Source organism: Schistocerca serialis, chromosome 3 (genome assembly GCF_023864345.2).
Source record: "Schistocerca serialis cubense isolate TAMUIC-IGC-003099 chromosome 3, iqSchSeri2.2, whole genome shotgun sequence".
Taxonomy (NCBI): Eukaryota; Metazoa; Arthropoda; class Insecta; order Orthoptera; family Acrididae; genus Schistocerca; species Schistocerca serialis.
Window position 1 is genome coordinate 921,813,841 of NC_064640.1, and position 9,121 is coordinate 921,822,961.

Sequence of the window (9,121 nt, forward strand, 5' to 3'; positions counted from 1 at the left end):
GCTGGCTAAAACCGGAGATAAGCTCAGCCGAAATTTTAACGAAGAACGTTCTGTTAGGATAGGTTAAACATGGTTGGTGGTGGTGTGTTTGCTCTGTTAGAAGTAGTTTATCTTGTAGTGAAGAGATTCTAGTCGTATGTGAAGTATGTTAGCGGCAAGAAACAATCAATGCTTTCTCTACGGATAGCAATGGAGATAGTGTCGCAGACAGTGGTGTGAGAGCAGAGTTACTTAACACATCCTTCCGAAATGCCTTCACAAAAGAAGACGAAGTAAATATTCCAGAATTCAAATCGAGAACAGCTACCAACATGAGTAACCTAGAAGCAAATATCCTCGGAGTACTGAAGCAACTTAAATCACTTAATAAAAGGAAGTCCAGACTGAATACAAATTAGGTTCCTTTCGGAGTATACTGGTGGCGTTAGCTCCATACTTAACAATCATATACAACCGTTCGCTCGAGGAAAGATCCTCCCCAAAGACACAGGCCACACCAATTTTCAAGAAAGGTAGTAGGAGTAATTCACTAAATTACAGGGCCCATATCATTAACGTCGATATGCAGCACGATTTTGGAACATATATTGTCTTAGAACATTATGAACTACCTCGAAGAAAACGGTCTATTGACACACAGTCAACACGAGTTTAGAAAACATCGTTCTTGTAAAATGCAACTAGCTCTTTATTCGCATGAACTGTTGAGTGTTATTGACAAGGGATTTCAGATCGATTCTGTATATCTGGATTTCCGGAAGGCTTTTGACGTTGTACCACACAAGCGGCTTGTAGTGAAATTGCGTGCTTATGGAATATCGTCTCCGTTATGTGACTTGATTTGTGATTTCCTGTCAGAGAGATCACAGTTCGTAGTAATTGACGGAAAGTCATCGGGTAAAACAGAAGTGATTTCTGGCGTTCCCCAAGGTAGTATTATAGGCCCTTTATTGTTCCTTATGTAATCTGAGCAGCTGTCTCCTTGATTCTTTCCACACGTCGCCTGTCCTCTGCTTGTAACTACAGACTGATCAGTCTGTAAGAGTATATAATGGGCTATGAAAATGAACACTTATTTACAACAGTTTCTTCTAGATGCATTCTTTGCAGATGACGCTGTCGTTTATCGACTAAAAAAGTCATCAGAGGATCAAAACAAAATGCAAAACGATATAGAAAACATATCTTACTGGTGCGAAAATTGGCAGTTAAACCTAAATAACGAAAAGTGTGAGGTCATCCGCATGAGTGCTAAAAGGAATTCGTCAAAATTCGGATACACGATAAACCAGTGAAACCTAAAGGCCTTAAATTCAACTAAATACCTAGGAATTACAATTACGAATAACTTGAATTGGAAGGAACACATAGAAAATATTGTGGGAAAGGTTAACCAAAGACTGCGTTTTATTGGCAGGACACTTGGAAAATGTAACAGATCTACAGACCCACTGGTGGTTCGATGAACCCTCTGCCAGGGACTTACATGTGATTTGCAGAGTATCCATGTAGATGTAAATACTAAGGATACTGCCTACACTACGCTTGTCCGTCCTCTTTTAGAATTCTGCTACGCGTTGTGGGAGCCTTATCAGATAGGACTGACGGAGTACATCGAAAAAGTTCAAAGTAGGGCATCACGTTTTGTATTATCGCGAAATATGCGAGAAAGTGTCACTGAAATGATACAGGATTTGGGGTGGACATCATTAAAAGAAAGGCGTTTTTCATTGCGACGGAATCTTCTCACGAAATTCCAGTCACCACTTTCTCCTCCGAATGCGAAAATATTTTGTTGACATCGAACTACATAGGGAGAAAAGATCACCATGATAAAATAAGGGAAATCAGAACTCGTACACGAAGATATAGGTGTTTGTTCTTTCCGCGCGCTATACTTGATTGGAATAATAGAGGATTCTGAAGGTGGTTCGATGAACCCTCTGGCAGACACTTAAATGTGATTTGCAGTGTATCGATGTAGATGTAGATGAAATTGGTTTTCTGGCGATTTGTAACCTACCTAAAGCAATCGTGATCTACGTAGGCCCTTTTCTAGGGTTTTAGTTTCTGGCTTAGCAGAAGTAGCGTGAAAGTCTTGTACTTAAAAGTGTCGCAAATAGTTCTAGACGTTACAGGGTTGTGCTTTTTATTGGGACTGCGAATGTCCTACATCTCAATAGACATAAACGACTGACGTATACATGAAATGTTTCCAGGGGTATCTAAATTATTTCTGATGAATTGTAATGGTGCTTGTACAGAAACATGCGCTGTAATAGTTCACACAGACGCGTGGATCGTTGTGGCTTAGTCGGTTTACTATTAGCGGTAGTAATAGTAGTAGTAGTAGTACTAGTAGTAGTAGAAGCAGCAGCAGCAGATTCAAGAGATTCAAACAGTAGGCCATATTGCGAACTGATATTGCAAAAGGTTCCCAAATAGCTATAGTAGTAGGTTTATAATCAAGGGTAGTGAGCCACCCGTTCTGCAGCAAACCATACACTCTTTTGGTGGGTGCCAGCGTTGTTTTTTAACTAACATCGATTTTCGCTGTAGATATACCTTGGTGTGATGGATATTTGATATCGATGTAGACGATAAGTTAAACTCTAACCATCCTTCCAGTCAACAGTATGGGATAAAATGCCTGGGTTATGAGTGTGCCGCGCGGGATTAGCCGAGCGGTCAGGGCGCTGCAGTTATGCACTGTGCGGCTGGTCCCGGCGTAGGTTCGAGTCCTCCCTTGGGCATGGGTGTGTGTGTTTGTCCTTAGGATAATTTAGGTTAAGTAGTGTGAAAGCTTAGGGACTGATGACCTTAGCAGTTAAGTCCCATAATATTTCACACACATTTGAACATTTGTTATGAGTGTATTTTTAAGTGATTCCTCATACAAATTGTGTTTTACATTGTGCATAGGACATCTAACATTTATAGCAGATTTATATCCACAACTCATCCATATTGTCCAAGTTTACTAGCCATCAAGAACATATTGAAGCATCACACATAACTCTTCCAGACAAGCTCCGCGGTACACATAGAATTGTTCCCAGACTTTCAGTTTACACTGTACACATCACTCCGTCACTGACACCAACAGCATCGCAAAGCACAGCATGAATGTGGTGTTACTTCCTGCAGCATTAAATGTGTTGTTATAAGATTGTCATCAGATGGAGAGGCCAGTGTAGTGTTAGTCTACGAAAATTTACGATTTTTTGACTTTGGTGTTGTGCTTGCCGTCAGATTGTGACTGATATCAGTTATATCAGAATTCTGCACAAGTAGCTGCTGTGTTCAACTCTCAAGTGCTGATACTGTTTCTGGATTACAGTGTGTAAGAACCACCCAAGAACAGTAAAAATAAACATCAAGAACGAGAATATCATTCAGTGCACTCACTTTCAGAAACTTAATATCATATCAGCAAAACCATCCAGCGAGTGATATCCTCACATGTACAGATTTTATGAAATTGTCTGAAGAAGCCTTATAGAGCTCACCTGTCAGATCAAAATGGCTCTGAGGACTATGGGACTTAACATCTGTGGTCATAAGTCCCCTAGAACTTAGAACTACTTAAACCTAACGAACCTAAGGACATCGCACACATCCATGCCCGAGGCAGGATTCGAACCTGCGACCGTAGCGGTCACGCGGTTCCAGACTGAAGCGCCTAGAACCGCACGGCCACACCGGCCGGCCCTGTCAGATCACTTCAGAAGAAGTCTCTGTTATCAATTTCTAGTATCTTATTCACTTGTGACATTCCAACACAATAAACCACTCAGCAGGATAACGATATTTCTATGACGTCACCCTACAGGTATTAACCTGCATGATTTTAAGTTTAGAATCCAAGATTGCGACCCATAACCCCTTCAATGACGTCAGATTCCAAGATGATTTATCTGTAGATGTACTCGTATGTGCAGTCCTAAACAGTTGTTCCAATTTCCATGAAGCTGTGGTTGTCGACCCCGAACACACATTCTCAGTCCCCAGACGTTCTAGCCATCAAGCGGACCCACCCATCTCTCTTAACATTTACTATTCATTATGTGTGTTTTTCAGACTTTCTTTTATTTTTAGCTCAGTTCAACGGCTCCCTTACATACTAAATGCAGTTTTGTACACATTTGAGTAGCAGGAGCATCAGCAGCAGCAGCAACAGTAGAAATCAAGTCAGCATGCAGACAAGCTGACTGATGCAGTTCCCGACACTGTGGAAAACAAGTCAGCCTGGAGAACTGTTTCCAGAGTTTGAATTTCCACTGAATCCATGACTGACAACAATAAGCCAGCACACAGACAAGCTCTCTGAAGTGCCGGATCTACCAGAGCAGGACACGAAACTGTTTCCAGACTTCGACGTTCCACTATATCTGATGCCTGCGCCACTCAGTGAGTCTCAGCTACATCGTTTTAGATTGTTGTTGTTGAACACTGTGCATCAGCTGACTGCAAATAGATCGAAGCTTGTTAATGTTTGTTTAGTATAAAATATATAATTTGAAGTTATAGTGGAATCTGTGGCTGGGTAAAAAGGTGCAGTTCAATAATATGGAGTGGGATCAACTGTGCAGCAGCTGAAATACATGGAGCATTGCTTCGCAAACGAGAACAGGCCACTCCGTCGAAACATCAGTATCTTCAGCAGCAATAGTATTTTCATCGTCGACGTATTCGGGGGTGATACAATGAAGTTAACATCTCAGGACCCATCACAGTGGATGTATTTAAAGTGTGCAAGTGTTGTGAACTTGCTTAGCTTGTATGGTGCAGAGACTCAGTTTATGGAAAATGTATGTTAAGCCGCTATTTGATGACATTATCAAATATGTATCTGAACATAAAGTTCATAATGCAGAGGAGTTGTCAGATATGTATGTAGGTATGTGTACTCGTATGTGTGCTCTACCGAAGTCTGCTAGTATTATTCCTATAAACAGAAATTCCATACATAGGGAGCTTCCAGACTGCTGCGTCTGCTAAGTCTATTAGTGCGCCAGTTGGTTTGTGCGAAATAAATGCCGAATGTAAAAACTGTTATTTGGAAAATATTGCATAGAGATGAAAAGGATTAAAAAAGAAGGACAGTATTTCAACGATAATGATTTATGTTTCTAAATTCATAAAGTATAAATAATATGCAGGGAGAAGAAAAATGCATGCACCCACAGCGCAATTCCTCACATACTAGTAATACAAAATTATCTGTCACAAAATTTCCGACAGTAAATGGACGTTAATGCTTGGCAATCCGGCAACACAGCAATCACATGTGTGGCAACTATCTCTGTCAAAATATAGGAGTAGTGCTGTGCAGCTTGTGCGGTGGATAGTGTTTTGGGTTAGCATGCAGCACGTCAAGGGTTCGATTCTTGGTCGAGGTGTGTTTGTTGTAATTTGCTAATTTCGTTCTGACATATAATACTGTACTATACAACGTTTCTTAAGCAACACATATACAACATTTACGTAGTACAGTGTTTTGTAATGGTAGACCTAGTAGAAATGTGATCAGACAAGTCAGAAATAGAGAGAATGAAATTTTCACTCTGCAGTAGAGTGATGATATGAAACTTCCTGGCAGATTAAAACTGTGGGCCAGACCGACACCGAAAGGCAAACGTCCCTAGTTCAACTGTCGGTTCGTCTATTGCAAGGTGAAAATTTCATTCTGGAGACATCCCCTAGGCTGTGGCTCAGCCATGTCTCCGCAATATCTTTTTTTCGAAAAGTGCTAGTGTTGCAAATTTCGCAGGTGAACTTCTGTGAGGTTTGGAAGGTAGGAGACGAGGTACTGGCGGAAGTAAAGTTCTGTGGATGGGTCTTGAGTCATGCTTGGGTAGCTCAGTTAGTATGTTGTTGTTGTTGTGGTCTTCAGTCCTGAGACTGGTTTGATGCAGCCCTCCATGCTACTCTATTCTGTGCAAGCCTTTTCATCTCCCAGTACCTACTGCAACCTACATCCTTCTGAATCTGCTTAGTGTATTCATCTCTTGGTCTCCCTCTACGATTGTTACCCTCCACGCTGCCCTCCAATACTAAATTGGTGATCCCTTGATGCCTCAGAACATGTCCTACCAACCGATCCCTTCTTCTGGTCAAGTTGTGCCACAAACTTCTCTTCTCCCCAATCCTATTCAATACTTCCTCATTAGTTATGTGATCTACCCATCTAATCTTCAGCATTCTTCTGTAGCACCACATTTCGAAAGCTTCTATTCTCTTCTTGTCCAAACTATTTATCGTCCATGTTTCACTTCCATACATGGCTACACTCCATACGAATACTTTCAGAAATGACTTCCTGACACTTAAATCAATACTGGATGTTAACAAATTTCTCTTCTTCAGAAACGCTTTCCTTGCCATTGACAGCCTACATTTTATATCCTCTCTACTTCGACCATCATCAGTTATTTTGCTCCCCAAATAGCAAAACTCCTTTACTACTTTAAGTGCCTCATTTCCTAATCTAATTCCCTCAGCATCACCCGACTTAATTAGACTACATTCCATTATCCTTGTTTTGCTTTTGTTGATGTTCATCTTATATCCTCCTTTCAAGACACTGTCCATTCCATTCAACTGCTCTTCCAAGTCCTTTGCTGTCTCTGACAGAATTACAATGTCATCGGCGAACCTCAAAGTTTTTATTTCTTCTCCATGAATTTTAATACCTACTCCGAATTTTTCTTTTGTTTCCTTTACTGCTTGCTCAATATACAGATTGAACAACATCGGGGAGAGGCTACAACCCTGTCTTACTCCCTTCCCAACCACTGCTTCCCTTTCATGTCCCTCGACTCTTATAACTGCCATCTGGTTTCTGTACAAATTGTAAATAGCCTTTCGCTCCCTGTATTTTACCCCTGCCACCTTTAGAATTTGAAAGAGAGTATTCCAGTCAACATTGTCAAAAGCTTTCTCTAAGTCTACAAATGCTAGAAACGTAGGTTTGCCTTTCCTTAATCTTTCTTCTAAGATAAGTCGTAAGGTCAGTATTGCCTCACGTGTTCCAGTGTTTCTACGGAATCCAAACTGATCTTCCCCGAGGTTGGCTTCTACTAGTTTTTCCATTCGTCTGTAAAGAATTCGTGTTAGTATTTAGCAGCTGTGACTTATTAAGCTGATAGTTCGGTAATTTTCACATCTGTCAACACCTGCTTTCTTTGGGATTGGAATTATTATATTCTTCTTGAAGTCTGAGGGTATTTCGCCTGTTTCATACATCTTGCTCACCAGATGGTAGAGTTTTGTCAGGACTGGCTCTCCCACGGCCGTCAGTAGTTCCAATGGAATATTGTCTACTCCGGGGGCCTTGTTTCGACTCAGGTCTTTCAGTGCTCTGTCAAACTCTTCACGCAGTATCATATCTCCCATTTCATCTTCATCTACATCCTCTTCCATTTCCATAATATTGTCCTCAAGTACATCGCCCTTGCATAGACCCTCTATATACTCCTTCCACCTTTCTGCTTTCCCTTCTTTGCTTAGAACTGGGTTTCCATCTGAGCTCTTGATATTCATACAAGTCGTTCTCTTATCTCCAAAGGTCTCTTTAATTTTCCTGTAGGCGGTATCTATCTTACCCCTAGTGAGATAGGCCTCTACATCCTTACATTTGTCCTCTAGCCATCCCTGCTTAGCCATTTTGCACTTCCTGTCGATCTCATTTTTGAGACATTTGTATTCCTTTTTGCCTGTTTCACTTCCAAACATTGCATGAGCCACTGGATCATACAGCTTTTCACTCTTCGCATCCTGGCTGTGTCCACAGCTACAACAGCAGCATGAACACCCGCTATCAGTAATACACCCAAGCTCCTTCACGTGTCCCCACAGTAAGAAATCCAGGGGATTTAGGTTAGGTTAATACGGGGTCGATATAACTAGACCTCGCTGTCTCTGGGAATTTTCTGTCTAAATACAGTTTTGGGGATGCACCATCGTGTTCGAACATTAACCTCTGCCAAACATGAAGTGGAACACCTACCCGACAAGAGTTTGAGAAGAATGGATGATCCTTCGAGCAGTCAGATGGTCAGGCCAGAAGTAGGGAACCAAACTTCTGTTTCTTAATATTCCAGCTCAGACGTTGATCCCAAAGCGAACTTGATATCCATAGTCATAGGTGACATGCTCGTTAATGTCACACCAGTGGTGGGAATTGTGCATATTGAAAACACACTCATGATGGAACACTTCTTCATCCAATCATATTATATAGTAGCTGTTGGCTTCATGTTGTTGTTGGAACTATTCACAAAATTCGGATGGTTGAGTCTGAACTCAGTCTTCTGCTTCATCTGTCACATACCAAAACGAGTACTGTACTCAGCCGAACAAGTGCCACTATGGTGGTTGGTATGACAATAGTCAATGTTACTATTGGGACAAGGGGGACATCAGCGCGAAGTACCAATCTAACATGGCAGCGATGACATCATCAACTGACACCAGCTGATGACATCATACAAGATGGCAGCCGTGACATTAGTTGATGACGACATCCAAGATGGCGGACATGACGTCAGCTGATGACACAAGTACCAATATCCAATATGGTGGGAAAGTGCCACACCCCCCTGGTGGGAAGTTCAAATTCCATTAAGACAATGCAAGACACCCCTACTAACCTAAGAAAATAGCAGGAAGATAGATCTCTCGGGCTATGTCTACTAACCTAAGAAAATGGCAGGAAAGAAAGGGCATTTGGACTACCTCCACTAACCTAACTCATCCAACTGCCACCTCCTTCTGAGGATTGGCTGGGAGAGGACTCGACCTGTGCTGGGCATAAGTCTTTATTTTGCATGCACTATTTATTTAAACAATTTCATGCAGTACAGCCATCCAGTGTGTTCACGTTGAGATCCAGAGTCCAACTGACCTAGTACACAGTACAGCCGCCAGAGGATGCTGTCATTCATTCTGTGACATAATCCAAGATGGTGGCCATGATGTCAGCTAATGACGCAAGTACAGTTATTCAAGATGGTGGACTTTGGCTGGACACAGTTTGCTTACCACGAGGTCTGGACCTAGTACACAGTACCGCCACCAATGAGCACTTCGTCCACTCCATGACGTAACCCAAGATGGT